The sequence below is a fragment of the Parasteatoda tepidariorum genome, chromosome 1 (genome assembly GCF_043381705.1).
Source record: "Parasteatoda tepidariorum isolate YZ-2023 chromosome 1, CAS_Ptep_4.0, whole genome shotgun sequence".
Taxonomy (NCBI): Eukaryota; Metazoa; Arthropoda; class Arachnida; order Araneae; family Theridiidae; genus Parasteatoda; species Parasteatoda tepidariorum.
Window position 1 is genome coordinate 12895033 of NC_092204.1, and position 17345 is coordinate 12912377.

The following is a 17345-nucleotide window of genomic DNA, read 5'->3' on the forward strand; positions in this document are numbered from 1 at the left end:
TTGCAAAAAACTCATGCTGACAAACAAAATAAGATTTCTCATTTTTCACGATCATCAAAGACAAGTTTCTGAAGGCACTTTCGGTCTCAGGGCTGCTAGCAACCTCATCACAAAAATGCGACGATGGTTTGACAGCTTCTTACAATACATCAAAACTTATTGCTAATTCTGAGAAAGCTCATACCATCGGAACAGAGTTGATACTGCCGATTGTCATGGAAGTTTTAGAAATAGTAGTTTTACACCATCCAGCCACATCCAATGTAATCAAAAATATCCTATTAAGCAACAATACAGTGCTGGGACGAAATGGTGAGATGGCTGAAAACGTTGAAGTTTCTTTATGCAAACTATTGATATCCAACAAATTTTCCCTTCGAATTGAAGAATCAAACTTGCCATGCAATGTAGGCTTTACTGTAGGTGTTGGTTGGGTTTGTAAAGGTAGGAAAAAGTATTCAAGAGATGATTTTTGTAAGAAGCTTGATTGTAGATACCAAAAGGGAATCTATTTTTAATACAGACCAAAATTATTTTGCAGAGAAAAACACTGCTCTTGCCAATATTATGCCGATAGTCACTGATGGAGCTCCTGCAAACGTTTGTCGACATCGTGGGTTTATCGCCCTTTTGAAATGGGAAATACCAGATATTTTAGCTGTTCACTGCGTGATTCACAGACCCTCATTTAGTAGGAAAAAATCTCAGCGACCATTTGCATCAGTTATTGCAATATATCATATTTGCTGTGAACGATATCCCCAGTTATACTCTCAACGATTGATTATTCAGACACCTGTGTATGATGAGGAATTCAATCGCTTGCTACTGCACACCGAGATTCTCTGACTTTCCAAAGGCGCCTGTCTTAATAGGTTTTGGAATCTTTTCGACTCTGTACTTGAGTTCCTCTAAAACAGAGATGTAGCTCTGAGAGACAGATTGCTAGAATTTAAGAAAGACGTAGGAGGATTTATTTTTTTAAATTTAATGGCATTAATTCACAACTTCAAGGCAACGAGCTCAATTTTATCCCGACAAAATCAGTCATTTCTGTCTTTCTGAAAAAATTCACTTCGCGGAAGCAGAATTTTGGTTGGAATGAGTTCAGCCAAGCAGGTGAAATGCGCCCTGATGATGAACTAGAATATTGTCTACACCTTGACTCTTTGCGCGTGAACTTTTCTGACCATTTTAAAGATGTTTTGTTCCCTGGAAATCTCTCAATGGGTTATTGGGTTATGAACCCTTTTGTGAATATTGAAACCACAGAGGTTAAGATTTATGAGGAATCGGTCAAACTTTCAACTAATGAAACTTTGAAGTGGTGATTGTCTCACAAAATTTTGGCTCCAAGGTGACATCAGTCGCCTCTACCTTGGACTGCGGACTATCGTTAAAAAAATTTTAAATCCCTTTCTTTTCTCCAACCTTGTCGAACGTGGATTCAGGGCTGTTACGGATCTTATCACAAATTAAAAAGAGAAATCAACTTGAAATTGTGCAACGAGGGTACTTGCGTCTTCACCTCACTAAAAGTATTGAACCGAATGTCAGGAAACTAATGTTTCGTTGATACTACTTTTTAGTGTAAAAAAAATTATTTTGGGTGTTTTTTCAATTATCTAATTAAGAATAAATTATTCTTTCTAAGCATAGGTTTTTTGCTATAGTTTTTTCATTACCGTATTTATTTTAATTATAACAAATAGACGGCGATTACCTTCCGTGAGAATTCAGACTGTGCCCAGAGATCGTAAAAATTAAATTCAGACAGTGAAAATTAAATTTTCTTAAAGTTATTATGCAAATTATTTATGTGGTTTAATTAAAATGCCTTAATTTAAATATTTTTGAGCAAGAGTAATATTTCCATTATTATAAGCTCAAAGATTTTTCTTTTTAAGTAATTAGCATTTAAGATTTTTGTTTCCTAGTAATAACATATACAAAAAAACTGCCATTACAGTTATAAATAATTAAGTATATTAAAATTAGGCATCCCAATTAATAAAATATAAGGAGACTTTTATAGTTACATATTATTATCGGACAATATGTTACTATAAAAGTGTTCTTATATGCTTTCATTTATTTAACAGCAAAAGTTAAAAACTAAAACTAGGAAATTATAAGAAAACGATGACGACAACATTGAGATATTTTTCTAACTTTAAAAAGATTTTTTAATACTGTAAGGAATACAAAGAAAATGAATGAATACTATATTTTTGAGCAGAAATAATTTGCCAGCAGTGTAAAGTTTGACAGTTATTATCTGAGAAGTGTTGAACATTCAACTCATTTCTTACTGAAAGCAGCAAAGTTTTCTCATCCTCTAACTCTGATTTTTGAGATCTGTGTGCGGCGTGACGTCAAGAGGTGGGGACGCGGAGCTGCAGCTTTGCGTACGGAATGAACCAACCCTTTTATAACTTCTCTGTAGCCCTTATATATTAATAAACTAACATTCTGTTATCTATAAAAGCTAAATAGTTGAATAATATGATTCTCTTATAATAATACAAGAAGTTCTGTAAAAACTTACATTAGAAATTTAAATTTTGTCTGTTAGAAATATACAGCAATAATTGTAACTAGGGGGCTCCACCCCCTGCTCGCTATGCTCGCCAACCCCCAGAACTGCTTCGCAGTTCCATTGCATATTGCTTCGCAATCTTATAAAAATATTTTAACAAATTTAAATTTTAAAATAAAAATGCCAGATATTGAAATCAATCACTTAATGAAATTTATACACTTCTCTGCCCCCTTCACAATTTGATTATCTTTTCTTCATGTAGCTGAGAAATTTGGAGCTGTAGCAGAGAATATATCTCAATAAGATCACCAAATGTACCATTGACAATTTTATTTAGAAATTTAATACAATCTGGGAGTTTTTAGCGAGACAAAATATTGCCAGTCTATTAATATATAGATTTATACTTCGGAAAAAGATGCTTGTCATATCAATAAAAATAAATCCATTTATTTAATTTTGACAAGCAATATTTTTGTCAAAAATGTGTGTAGTTCCAAATAATTTCAACGATTTATTTAACGTTACTAGACCAAGCATTTTTTGAAGGAAAATTAATTTTTGGAAATTAAGTTTCAAAATATAAAACTATGCTTCATTTAATTAAAATATAGTTAGCATAAAAAAATTCCTTGAATTTTATTATTCCTTTGATTTTGAATGAATATCGTTTTTTCTCCTTTTTCGAATTTTTCCATAAAAACATTCAGTTCCTCATATGAATCAATTAAAAAATTCAACTTCAGCTCTCAATCTTTGATTAGTAAAAAATCAACGACAAATTAAAAAATCTTTACTATTTAAAATTCAAAAATATTAACTTTTATAAAAATGAATTGTAATTTTGAATTTATTGAATTTCAAGGGGTTATATATAGATGAATGCGATTTTTTTTTAATTATTTCTTTAAAGCAAAAATTATAATGTTATCAAATTTGTTCAGCAAATTAATTTATTGCTACAAATTCCGAAAGTAAAAAAAAAAACATAATTTCTAAAGATTTGCTAGTTTCAAAATTAACAACATTTTGTAACATAACATAACAACATTTTGTAACATAATTGTAACATTTTCCTGAAATTTAAATTTTTGACATTTAAATTAAAATTGATTTTATTTTAAATTAATATTTTTTTCATACATTTTTTGATGAAATTTGAGGTTATTTTTAATTTTTAAATTCCACGAAGTGTATTTTAAATTCATTACTTTTTTAAGTTTGTATTCGTAATTGTACTTGTACTCATTACTCATTACTTTACTTGTAATCATTACTCATTACTTTTTGAAAGTAACGTTCCCATATATGATAACGAAGCAGATTGGAAAAATGTTCCACAATTGAACCTCGAGGTAATTTTCTTTCAGAGCAAAGTATTGAAAAAAGAATATATTTTTTTTAGTTTTAGGTGCTTTTTTTCAAGAGAGAATCAAATTGTCTGTTGTAACTACAAAAAAAAACAAGTGTGTAATTTTTCTAAGGTAGTCACAATTGACAATTAAATATAAAAAAAAAACTGTTTGGTACAAATATTCAACGAGTTCAAATATTCGAGCAAGATAAGATTAGATTCATTCATTTTCACGGATTCAACTCGTCGTGTCACATAAGATGTATTAATTTAGATCTTTGTCAACTGGTTTCTTCTCACGGTCTCTACGGCAACAACTTAGAGGACAGCCTGGCTAAAGAGGGTTGCAGCCTACCGCACCCTACCTCTTCCGATCTCACCTATCTTGAACTTAACTCCCTAAAGAAATCCCAGCTTCTCAGGGACTGGCTGATTCCTCCGACCCACCAATGGTACAAAGGAAATAAGCCTTGAGTTTCTTTAAATCTCCCATTTGAAAGGAGAGTCTTCACCATCCTCTCCTGTCTACCTACCAGCCATGTGAAAGGTTTACTATTTTCTAATGGCATTAAAACCTACCCCCTCTGCCCTAAATGCCATCTACACCGTGCTTCCGCCAATCATATCCAGGATCGTCTTGGTCTTCTCTGGGAGGACATCTTTTCTACTCCTCTTTCGGTCTTCGATTTCATTCAGATCAATGGGTTCATAGATCTGATCTGACTTCGCCAGGCCAGATGAGGATAAGCGGCAACAACAACAACAGATCTTTGTACAGATCGAGGGTGTCTGTCCAGCACAAAAAATCACTCACTACTATGAATGTTAACATTTTTATACTTCAAAGCTTAGTGACCAATTTATTTATGGTTTCCATGCGTTATGTGGTGACCGGAAAAATTGAGAGTTGTAAACTCTTAGATGTTGCGTTCTATATTTATTGTAGAAAAAACCTCGACTGCAAACGGTAAAATTAAGAGCTAAAATCGCAATCTGTAAACGCGCTTTCCCTTCTAACTATTTGCAAAAATACAATCTGATGCATATGATTGGGTGTTTTCAATTAAATATAAAAGTAAAAAAAAACTGTACTCATCTGAGTCACATCCGCTCACTCAGGGAAGCTGTTTTCATATCCATAGATCTTCAGACAACATCAAAGGTCTGGACTATTGTGCTACCGTCAGCTTCGGCGCCTCTTGACTATAATGAACAGCTCATAGATTGTCCTCAAATGGTGCCCATCTCAATTTCAAAACATGTGTGGTGAGTACGGGGAACTCGAAAATGTGTTTATGCCAACATAACTTCCGGGCAGTTTCTGTAGGGAACGTATGTCCAAGTTTTGTCCGGGAGAAATTTTCATCTCTGTGAAATGATATTTTCTAAGACTTGCTATTACCGATGTCAAGGTTCTAGGGCAGTTGAAGTCAGTGATAAGTGGCTTCCTAAAGGTGTGAGGAAGTTCATGGCCGTGAGGGATCGTCCTTATATATTCTTAACCATTGCTGTGTTTATAATTAATCCATTGTTTATAATTTATCCATTGTAAAATATTCCATTGTTTCGAGAGAGACAGCTTTTAAAACTGCATCACTAATTTTCAACTTTGAGACATCCATGCTCAGATCGAGAGTAGATAAAAAATACTTCGTCAAGAGTCTTTCAGAGAAGAATCCAGTCTCAAAATTCAAATCCGACTTAGATATAATATCGGCAACTCCCTGGAGATACCGTTTTGTGTTTTCCCGTTCTTTTTGCGAGCTGGAGAATCCCGATACCAGATGGTCAAGCAACCAAGAATCGAATGTGAAATAAATATTTAAAACTATATACCTGGACTGATGTGTTGCATTCTAAGTGACTACTTGTGGCAAGTAGAATAGAGAAATTTTAAGTCGGTCATATATAGTGTTGCATTCTAAGTGACTATTTGTGGCAAATAGAATAGAGAAATTTCAAGTCATTCATATATAAAGTTAGTTCAATCTTTCTGAAAATTGGAAAAAGAAAGCACAATATAGTTACATTAATCTTGAAATATATCATATCTGTTAGATATACAAAAATAATTGATAATTTAATTTCAGCAATGCGTGAAATTTTCAAGGAATTGAAACATTGCTTTGTTTTGCGATTAACTTTTAACTTTGACTGAAAGAAAATATGTCTTTTCTTCGTTTTGTAATTTTCTGTTAGATATGGTTGAAAATGATAAAAAAAAGGCATTCAGTAATCTGGCTGTAAAAATCGAAATTCAAAACAAGACAATGCACAGGGCAAGAGTCAAGGCACTGAATTAGAAGGTAATATTTGGATATTTAAAATAAACTCCGCCGCGGAAAAATAAACTATATTAATTTTTTTGGATACATTTCTTGTACTATTGGTAATGTATGAGGTATTATGGATATTATAACTTCTAATTTTCTTGCATTAGCTCCGTTGGAACACTAAAGTGTTTCCTAAGTTCAGGAAATGTGCGATCAGATGTTATGATCAAATATTAAAAAGATCATATTTTAAATATGTTCTTCTTGAATAATTTTTTGTCTCTTTAATTAATCTTATTTTCCTAATAATGTATATAGTAACTAAGCTGAAATGTTCTGAAAAAAGACAGTGTAAAAATAAATGAATTTTTCTAAAATCTTTTTCTAGTCCCCTAGCATTTTTTTAAATATCCCGCTTTTTTTATTTTTATCAACTGAAATTTTAATTTCTTCTTCAAAACGACATCAAATGAAAAAAAAAACTGTGTTTATTTTGTTCGCTCTGATGAAAAATCTCTCAGGTGTATTGACATTTATATGCCTGCCTGATAAATACATTCTTCAATTCATTGTCAGCATCTGGCTCAAAATTTGGCGTAAAACTTTCAGGAACCAAATTATTTTCGAGAACCATTTAAATTTCGTTCTGTCGAAAAAAAACTGAAAAAAAGTAGGATAGATAGCGTTTTTCAAATATATTGCTCGATCAGTCTATAATATGAAAGAATTATGACATTATAATTAATTTAAGTTTTTTTAATTAGAAAATAGGAATAAGAAGCATTCGAATAATGGTTGCACATTAAGAGGTCTTAAAAACTCAAATACGTTTTTATAAATTTTGAGCGCGATAAGCAAAGCAATCGATTTCAAACAATTTTATTTAATTTCTTTATTTATTTCATTTAAGGCATAAAAAATTCAGTTTTCCCGTCCTACTCTATTTCACAAATTAATTCCAAACATTTTTATAGATGAGCACAGAAGCTAACTGCAACAAATGGCAATTGCTATTAGTCATAAAATGAATATGAAAGTTTCGTATTATAAGGATTGTTATGTCAGTCCTTGAAACTTGTCACCAAATTTTGGACTTAACAATAAATTAAAAAAGCTAATTCGATGAAAAAAATATCAACTTTAGTGCTACGTTTTTAATAATCGTTTTAAAATGCTTGGCAATAAAGTGCTCTGCTTTTAAGCCGCTCTTCCAAAAAGAGGAAGCTATTCCCTACGGAGGATCAAAATTGGGAAGGCATGTCTAAGGATCATCCTTAGGATGTTTTCCAGATCGTTGTCAATAACATACAACTACTTTGCTAATAAACTGAATTTAGAAATAACGCATAATAACTTTTAGTGATTATATATAATTGCACTTGAAATTTATGGATCCTTTTTTTTTTCTTTTTTCGTTGGTATAGTATTTGATTGTCTTGTTACTATTAGCTTGATGCGAAAAAAGAAAGATTCCTAATCTGACTTATCTCATAATTTTCATTTCATGTTATTTACAAAAGAAGACACACATGAAATCAAGAAAACACATTTTTAATACATTATTTAATAATTTATTATGTATCAAATTAAACATGTTGTATTTCCCATAACCTCGTGAGCAACATTTTACAGTTCTAACAAAGATATCATTACTTGCTTTCAGGCTTTCTACAATGTCCAAGATTCTGAAAGAGGACAATAATTGTGCTATTTAGAACCATGCAAATAAAATACGTTTAGTTCACTTTCGATTAAGTTACTTTTAGTGTTTTTAACAAAAAGAAAACTGCAAAAAATCAATTCACAAGAAATTTTACTACTTTGCGCAAAACAATTAATAATTTTTTTTAATTAAAATTTTTAAAATTAATTGTTTATTTCAAGGAAACCACATGAGATAAAATTTACTGGATGTGACGTTTAATTAGTTAATCTTCGAAAAATGATCCATTACAAAAAAATTATCTACTCTCTTAATTTTCTGACTATTAAAATCATAAGTATATGTATTTTCCATTTTTCAACATGACATTTTTAAAAAATATAACACATTAGAATAGTATTGTTGATAAATATCTATAAAGTGTCATATTTTGTGTATTACTTCAATGTTTATTTAAATGTTTAAACAGCCACTTTCCTCCAACATAAAGAAGTGAAGTGAGTCGAGGTTTCGTGGTTTGGCGTCATATATTGGAGACACAGACCTGTACATTTCTCAGGAAGTAGTTCTAGTTTTTATGACGTATAGGGTTGAGATCTTAGATCTCTAGGTCAGAATGTTCAGACATATTTTCGGTTCCGATATTATTGTTGAGGGTGAAAAATTGTGTTTATGCAGATCTTATCTTGTCGTATGTATATATTATGAAGATTAAGAAATCTACCAGTTTCTCATTCAAGATTTTCACAGATCAGTTTTTCTTCACGGGATTGATTTCTTCGCTGAATTGTTTCTTCGCGGAATTGTTTTTTCACAGGAATTGCAACTCGTGATCTCTTCCATAAACTCCATTCGTACTACTAACTGCCATAATGGAGAAGTGAGAATAATTTTTTTAAAATTTCTGTCATTTTCGTAAATTACGTGAAAGTGTGTTGTTATTGCAGCACCACCATCGATGTTAGCATATAACTGTAACATTGTAAAAAACATCAGGATAAAATTAAGATAAAAGAAACGTGCAGGCAACATGAGTGTAGTGTCAGTAAAATCCATTTTAACTCAAACATTTTTACCGTAAAATTTTTATCGTTATTTAAACTGTAATACCAATTTAATTACAGTGATTAAGTAAACACTATTACACAACTCAGTGCTGGAACTTTTTACCGGAATCCGATCCGGAATTTTTTACAGTGAACTCCATTTCTCAGAAAGCAAACGATTAGTTAAGTAACGTGCATTTCTTTATTTTGGAAAAAAGAAAAGTAGAATTCAGAGAATCAATTTGAAGTTTAATCTCCAATAAAATAAAAGCAGTGCGATTAATTTAATGTCAGTTGTTGCACCATATCCTCGCAACATAATCCTTCGTATCAACGCTCTTGAAACATCAAATAATAGCATTCAGCAAATAATTACAAAAGTTTAAAAAACAAACGCATTTCTGTGGGCGACTCAATTAAAATCAAAAGAAATCCACACTACTTTTATGTGAAAATTTATCAAACTATGACAAAAACGATAGTAAAATTCAAGTTGTAAAATCATGAAATTCTTAACATCGCAATAAAATAGTTCAAAAATAATGAATCAAATTGACTCTTGTAGAGGGATTTATATGGACAAGGTGCCCCAGACGGAAGTGCTGTTTTCTTAAACAATCCTCAGCCATTTACGGAAAAGGCAGATGTCTTAAAAGAATTATATTTTGGACTCTTGACATTAAATATTGCTAAGTCATAGAGACAATTTATAGTACTCAAAAGTTTCTGGATCAACTAATATATCTAGAAAATACATCATATTCAATTTGATTCAGGTCTGGATATAGGCCTGGAGACAAGGGTAAACTTATTCAAGTTCGTTTATCAACTTTTGGAACTAAATCATTTTTAGTGAACTAGTGATAATTGAAATGCGTGTTTCAAAAATTAAAAGTTTATCAAAAGTTAAATGCACCTAATTTTTCAATTTAATGACTAAAAAAATCTATTACTGCTCATGAAAATTTAAAGGAAACATAACTATGTTCTCAATAGGCGACACGCATACAATTGAGATTTTTAAATATTATAAGGGAAATATACTTAATTTTGATGCGATCGTTAATTTATAATTTCTCTTTCAGTTAAAAGTAGTATTTAAATGTATAATTTTATCAAAAATATGATTCAAAAGCAGAGTATAAAATGAGTGTCATGTGTCAGCCAATGAGCTACTGGCAACAGCTTTGCACTAACACGTGAACAAATATACTTGTTATCTATTCGAGTCTTCGCAATGACAGACAGAATTTTTTTCTAATTCTCGATAATAATAGTGGCTCAGAATTCCAATATTGGAAAAGTCTAAAAAAAATATTTGCTTGCAAAGATACGTGGCTAGTATTTGATGGCAAGAAAAGTTTTGACGTATTAAAAATTTTCTTCCCAATCAATACAAAATCAAATCTACGATTTTAGAATAAGTGCTTACAGGAAAAACAAAAATATGAAAATCTTAAAAAATTATTGTAAGAAAAACTTCTGTTTCGGAATCAGCTAAAAGATGTCACCACTCACCTTGAACATTAAGCAACTAATAACTCGCTTAAAGCTGATACAAAAAATATGAACTTATTTTAATTCAAATTTGGGGAATGGATTTTTTTTTTACTATAGGAGCAGAATATTATAAATTAGTTACTTAGTTTTACAAAATTTTTGAAAAAGTTTTAAGAAGATGAATGTTCTATTCCGTATTAAAATCCTTTATTTTGTAAAGTTGTTGTTGAATGGAATAACAATTAATTCAGTGATATTACAAATGAGTACAACAAATTATCCAAAATTTTAATAGGAGACTATATCAAAAAGTAATTCATTAAATGGGGCTGAATTTCATCTAAGAAACAAGCATAGGCATGTTTGTCAAACCCAGGCTTTTGAATTGTTTTTGAATTGCTTTTTAATAAAAATATTTCTGAGGAGACAGTTTTCTAGATTTCTGAATCAACAGAAACAGAAGATTTGCCTTTATGCCACACATGATTATGACACTAAGGTTAACGGATTTATGCATAATGCAGCTTTAATCTTACGGCAACAAGTCTCAGAGTCTTCATCCGTAGATTGTATTAAGTTTCCAATAGCTAATAATTAATGAATTTTGCTGTCATGACTTTTTAAATGGTTTCACCCAAAGACGCATAAATAGAAATGGTTAAGATGATGTGTATTGTTTATAAAGGAAAAATATGTACCATAAAATCTAAATCACATAAAAATTGGCTCATATGCTTATTTTAATATATTAATTTAATATAGAAGCAATATATTTATATATAAAGAATTCTTCCTTTTATTTTAGGTCCAAATAGTTTGTTCTGAATATAATACATATTTTTGAAATGTTATAGTACATATTTAAGAACATTTATAAACAATGAAACTTGATTACATAAATTTTTCAAATTTAAGTTCATGTAGTTTCTTTAGAGGGAGGGAATCTTTGCATAATAATAAGTAATTTTAATCATTAGAAATTAACATTCCTTTATGCAAATAACTTCAAACTTTTATTAACTGTAATAAAATACTATTCTTTTCCGTGTATTTATAAATGGTATATATTCTTTTCGGTGTATTCTGATTCATTCAAAATTATGATTCTTGTCGTGTTTTCATACGAAGAGAAACAAGGACCCGGGAGGCCAAAGTGCTGTTATCTTGACCAGTGAATCGTTGGTTGCAGATATTTGCTGTCAGACACGCTTTCTTATATAGGAGCAAAATTCTCAATTTTTCACCGTTATTATCATATGCAGTGTACAAAATTCCACCTTTATTCTCTGAATTATATGGAGTACATTTCAGAGTCCCATATAAGTATTTTCAGAATCTACGTTGGGTCCTAAGATAATTTTTAAGGATTACAATGCATGTTCACACAGAACATTGGTGATTTTCAGAGGATAACGAAGCAATCTATATAAAAAGATATTATTCCATGGAGCATTTCTGGAATGTTTTAGGCAGAAAAATTGCTTTTCAAGGCCAAGAAAAGATCTCTTGAAAGATAACTTCACGTAGTTTAGGATTATTAATGTTTTTTTGATTTTTCAATAAATGTTTTCTGATTTTCTTACTTAAAGGTTAAAAAACATTTTATAAAAAGTAATTAAATAAGTTCTTCAAAAATTACAAAAGAAATCTTTCTACGTTTCAGAAAATACTTACTATGCTCTCCCCACTCTATAAATGAAAATTAAACAATTTTAAATAAAAAGCTTTAGTACACAAATAATTTTTTTCTAATATAACCATTAACTGTTACAATATATTTATGAAGTATTTTTCCCTTAATATTTTAAAATGATATAGTAATGCTAGAAGACTTTCAATCAAATATTATAACTGCATAGCTATTAAATATTTCTATATGGCATATTCAAATTATCATACTGATAAATAATAGAAGAATAAGCATTTAATAGTTTGGATTTTTTTAATATTTTTTGAAACATTTTTACTTTCCTTTTCCTATTTAAAAGTTAAAAACATTTAATGAAAAGAGAAAATTAAATCAATTCTTCAAAAATTATAAAACTTTTGAGCAAAAGTAGTAATGTTTATTATCTTTATATTAAACGTTATTACTGCGCAGTTTTAAACTTTTCTGAAACAATCCAATACTCATATTAATGGTTGTTGTTGGTGTAGTTCATTTACGTCGCACTAGGGTTGAAAAATGGGCTATTGGCGACGGCCAGGGAAACATCCCACAGGATGATCCGAAGACATGCCATCACAACTTTAATCCTCTGCACAGGGGATGGCGCCCCCACTTCGGCAGCCCGACGACCTGTTCACGAAGTCGAGCACTTTACGGTAGAACAGTTTAACGAGGACCAATGCCGCACACCCTCGGTCTCGACGCTAACTGTTCCAAGTGGTCGCCCACATGCACACTGACCACAACCAGTGATGTTTCACTTCGGTGATCTGCTGGGAACCGTGTCTTAACGATCAGTCCACCGCGGAACTCCATATTAATGGAGAAAAATACAAACAAAAAAAATACCCTTAAATCTACAAACAGTTTAGGTATTTTAATGCTCTTTTCTTCCATAATTTTTGTTTTAATTTTTATTTATAAGTAAAAAAACAATTTTTAAATAACAAAAAGCACAAGCTTTAATTAGTTTTTTTTCTTTTAATATAAGCATTATTTTTACTGATGTATATCTATGAAGTATTTTTTTACTTAATATTTAAAAATGATAAAGTAATACAAAAAGACCTACATCAAACATTATAACAACATAGTTATTAAACATTTCTATATTACATATTCAAAAAAATCACACTGATAAATATAAAAAGAATAAGTCAATACCTACCGTCAATACTTTCACTAACGATTTCAAGAGATTGCTTGCGAGTAATGCAATGTATATTTTTATCTAATTCAGTCTTTTAATCATTAATCGATTGTAAATAAAAATTGAAGTAGAGTGTTAGAATATAAGAAATTTGTGATATTTTATTATTTAATTTCTAAAAATTTTAAAAAGATTAGATTGTTCAGTTTATTTTGCCTTAAATATGACGCCAATTTCTACTTTCATCAAGTAAAAAATAATATTTTTATTTCAATAAAAAAAAACTAACTCAAAATTAACTTAATGTTTTAAAGAGAATAATAAATATAATTTAACATTTATTTTATGATTTTAAGATTAAATTATTAACACACATTCTAAGATAAAAGATGTATTTAAAAAAGTAACCAAAATGTTAAAAAATTAATTGAAAAATATATCAGCAATTACCAGATTAATAGCATGGCAATCAAGACCTTCCTGGCACGGACAATAAAAAGGATAGGCGTTTCTTTTAAAGGTTGAGCACCTTTGACCTGAAAAATATAAATATGTTGCCTAAAACAATTACTTGGAATTATTGTTCTGATTATATATATAGGGCACTATATATATTTTTGCAATAATCCCTTTTAAGAAGTAGATCACACACGCGCGCGCATCTCCAGCTGCATTTTAAGTGTTTTATTTATTTATTTATTTATTTTGTTGTATGCCTGTTTAGGCAGTGGGGGTGGGGTTGTTCCAGTTTTTCAGTGGCGCCATCTATGGCCAGGAATTCGAATTCTGCCACGTCATTCACACAACCACAACCCGCTTATAGGGCGGGTCACATTCACTCACAAAGGAGAAAGGATATAGAGCACACAGAGAGAGAAAGAAACATCCATGCCTTGCCCGGGATTCGAACCCAGGACCTTTCTGATGCAAGAACAGTTCCTTTCCCCCTTCACAGCCGGTCGGCATTTTAAACGTTCATTACTAAATATTAATTTCTGACAGTGTAATTTTGAACAGCAATAATTTCTTTCATTATTAAAGACACGAAGNATCAAACTAAACAAAATTCTTGATGGGTATAATTAATATCAATTCAAATCGTCCGCATAGTCACCATTGAAGTGTTGTTTCATCGCTTTAATACAAGACATCTTATTCAGAAGGTTAGTAAGTAAGTATTTATTCATCGTTGCTGTTCTTTTTCCTGTAGCTGTTGCCATCCAACATATAATAAAATATTTATAATCATCTCATTAATCGATTCATGAATCGATTAATAATAATGCTACACACTCAAGGCTTACACTACAGACCATTGGCTAGGCTCCTTAACAGCTATCCTGTCGGGCTTTAGAGCAGTGTATAAGAAAGATTTGCAGTCATCATTCGCAGAGCTCGTTTACGGAACAACACTTTGTCTTCCAATTGAATTTTTTGATTCTACTCAAATGGACACCTCCCCAATCCAATTTGTTGAGGATTTAAAGAAATACGTATATCTCTACCATCAGACCTTCTCTTTTGATGTTTACAGTAGAGGTCGAAAATAAACAATTTCTATATGTCATGTGAAACCTGCCTTCCTTGAAAGTGAACTGCTACAACCTTCTAGAACAGGGCTGGCGAACCTTTATACACCAACGTGCCATTTTCTCTAAACAATTGCTTAATGAGGTCATAGACGGACGTGCCATCAAATAATTTTGACTTCGTGATTATTGGGAAATTAATAATATGTTCTGGCCGCCCTATTGATGTTGATTGTTACCAGTTAAAGCAAATTATTGTTCAAGACAAAAATTTTCAACACGAACTATTGCGTTAGAGCTTGACATTTGCCAAAAAACAATAGCAAGTACACTCAAACGCATAAATCTAACAGTTAAGTTTAACCGTTGAGTGACTCGCGAATTGACTGCTGAAAACAAGAGCAAGAGAAAAGCGGCGTGTTTGGTTCTGCTCAGAGATCAAAGAAAAGAGGACGTTCTGGACAGAATTGTGACCTGTGATGAAAAATGGGTATACTACAACTATACTAGCCGTAGAGGAGGGTGGTCAGCATCCGGGGAATCCGCAAGTTCGGTTGCAAGACGAACACTAACTAACAAGAAGGTCCTTCTCCGCATCTGGTGGGATTGTCGTGGAATTATCTACAAGGAGTACCTTAAAAGCGGGTAGGCTATCAACAGTACAATATACAGCAATATGCTAATCAAAGTTAGCGATGCGATTCGCGAAAAACGAGAAAACGAGCGCAGAAGGAAGGTGATTCTCTTTCATCAAGATAACGCTTGGCCACATGTTAGTGCAATGACCGGCATGACGCTCCACACGTTAGAGTGGGATTTGATACAACATCCACCATACAGCACAGACGTGGCGCCTTCGGATTACTATCTGTTTTCAAATCTGCAGCTGCATCTTGATGGCACAATCTTCCGTTCAAATGACGAGGTCATAAATGAGGTCAATTGCTTTCTCTACTCGCGCACCCCCCAGTCCTTCGCAGAAGGGAATGAAAAGTTGCCAAAACGTTGGCAGACTATTGTTGATTTGAATGGAGATAACTATTCTCATTAGCTTAGCTGATTTTGCATGTGTTTGTCATTTTTCAGGATTTTTTTTTTGGCGGAAAACTTTTTACTCAACCCGATATTTTGTTTGTTTTTTGTGAATTTTAATTTAATTGTTAAGTATGCGTTATAGCGATAATATTTGTGTAATGACAATTCATAGTGTAACAACAATTGTGATCGGTGGAGTGCCCAATATATTGTGTCGCGTGCCATAAATGGCACGCGTGCCATTGGTTCGCCATCCCTGTTCTAGAACAACAAAGACTGTAGAGTTTGAAATTCTATGTACTCATGTAATGCAGGAAGCCAAAAATAGGTTTGGAAGAACTATGCGTTTTCCAAAAAAGTATAGTAAGTGATACACTGGGAGGGGTGAATGTGCTGTGCTCGCCACTCTCACCAGTCTTACCGCCAGCTTGGCGAGTAAAGATCTTCAGGGAAAAGCAAACCTGTGATCTCTGTATAAATATTCTCCGTCAGGTAAAGAACTGGTTCTGACCTTTTCTGCCTCTTAGCTAGCTAGCTTGGTCGGAGGACAACCGATTATGTTTAAGTTTGTTGATTTTAGACTATTGTTTGTTAAATAAAATGTTCTAAGAGAAATCTCAGCATTTCGTTTTATCTTCAATCTAAAATTAAAACACATACTACAGTAGTATTATTTTGCCCTTATTCATCAATTGAACAGAAACATAAAACAAATGCAGATTTTTCGTTTTATCGCGATTTGTAATGAATTTTACTTAGATGGTTTGATTGATACAAATATCATTTCAATTAAGTACAGGAAAAAATCAAAAGTCTTTGTGTGTGATTAGGTACTTGTATAGAGGTTATTATATTTACCTATCGTCCCCTTTTTTTTTACACTCTCCTTCATGTGTAATATTGATACAGCATTCGTCACGTTTGCATTGACTGTTGTCAGAACACCTAGCGTCAGCAGTCTTGAGAAAATATATCAGAAATAAAATGAAATTAAAATATCATTTCAAAAATTATTTTCATGAAAAAAATCGCTTGTTCACCACACTACATACTATTTATATTTTTAAAAAAAGTGTGCGAAGTTTGAAGTGAAGAAGTGTGGTAGCAAGTATACTTACAATGATGTTTGTATTACACAATATAAGTAGACAGTTTTATTTCCCACAGTATTAGTAAATAACTATTCGTTTCATTAACTCAGATTGCAAGATTAATTTAGTGGCTTGATAAGATAAACTCAACCTTAATTTTTATATTTTTTTAAACCTGTGCCTATAAGTATAGTTGAAGGAACAAAGCCATCGATTTCCAAGAATAAGAGATCTCTAAAAATTGTTTTAATTTCAGAAACTGATTTTTTTTCTAAATATATTCCTTAGGACAGTAACTTGTAAGAATTATTATGTACCTTAATTCGCAATTCTGAACTGATCCGCACCAATTTTGGTGTGTATACTTTCGAAGACGCGGCACACTAAACTGTCTAATTAATAAATAGCGGCACACTAAACTACCCATCTGCTCTTCCACTAAAAGAAAGATTTTTCATAGGATTTGGTATATGCTATATATTTTGAGTGATTT

At 31.6% G+C, this 17345-nt stretch overlaps 1 protein-coding gene and 1 long non-coding RNA gene across 6 annotated transcripts in view; one reads left to right on the forward strand and one right to left on the reverse strand.

Moving 5' to 3' along the window:
- The window catches only part of LOC122271484 (uncharacterized), a 126304-nt gene that overhangs the window by 61881 nt on the left and 47078 nt on the right, over nt 1–17345 (forward strand). The window lies entirely within an intron of this gene.
- On the reverse strand, nt 7705–17338 carry LOC122272090 (uncharacterized). Its single transcript, XR_006226788.2, has 4 exons — nt 16620–17338; nt 13648–13733; nt 12053–12067; nt 7705–7854 (listed from the first exon to the last, which is right to left on the reverse strand). It is a non-coding gene; the product is annotated as an uncharacterized lncRNA (long non-coding RNA).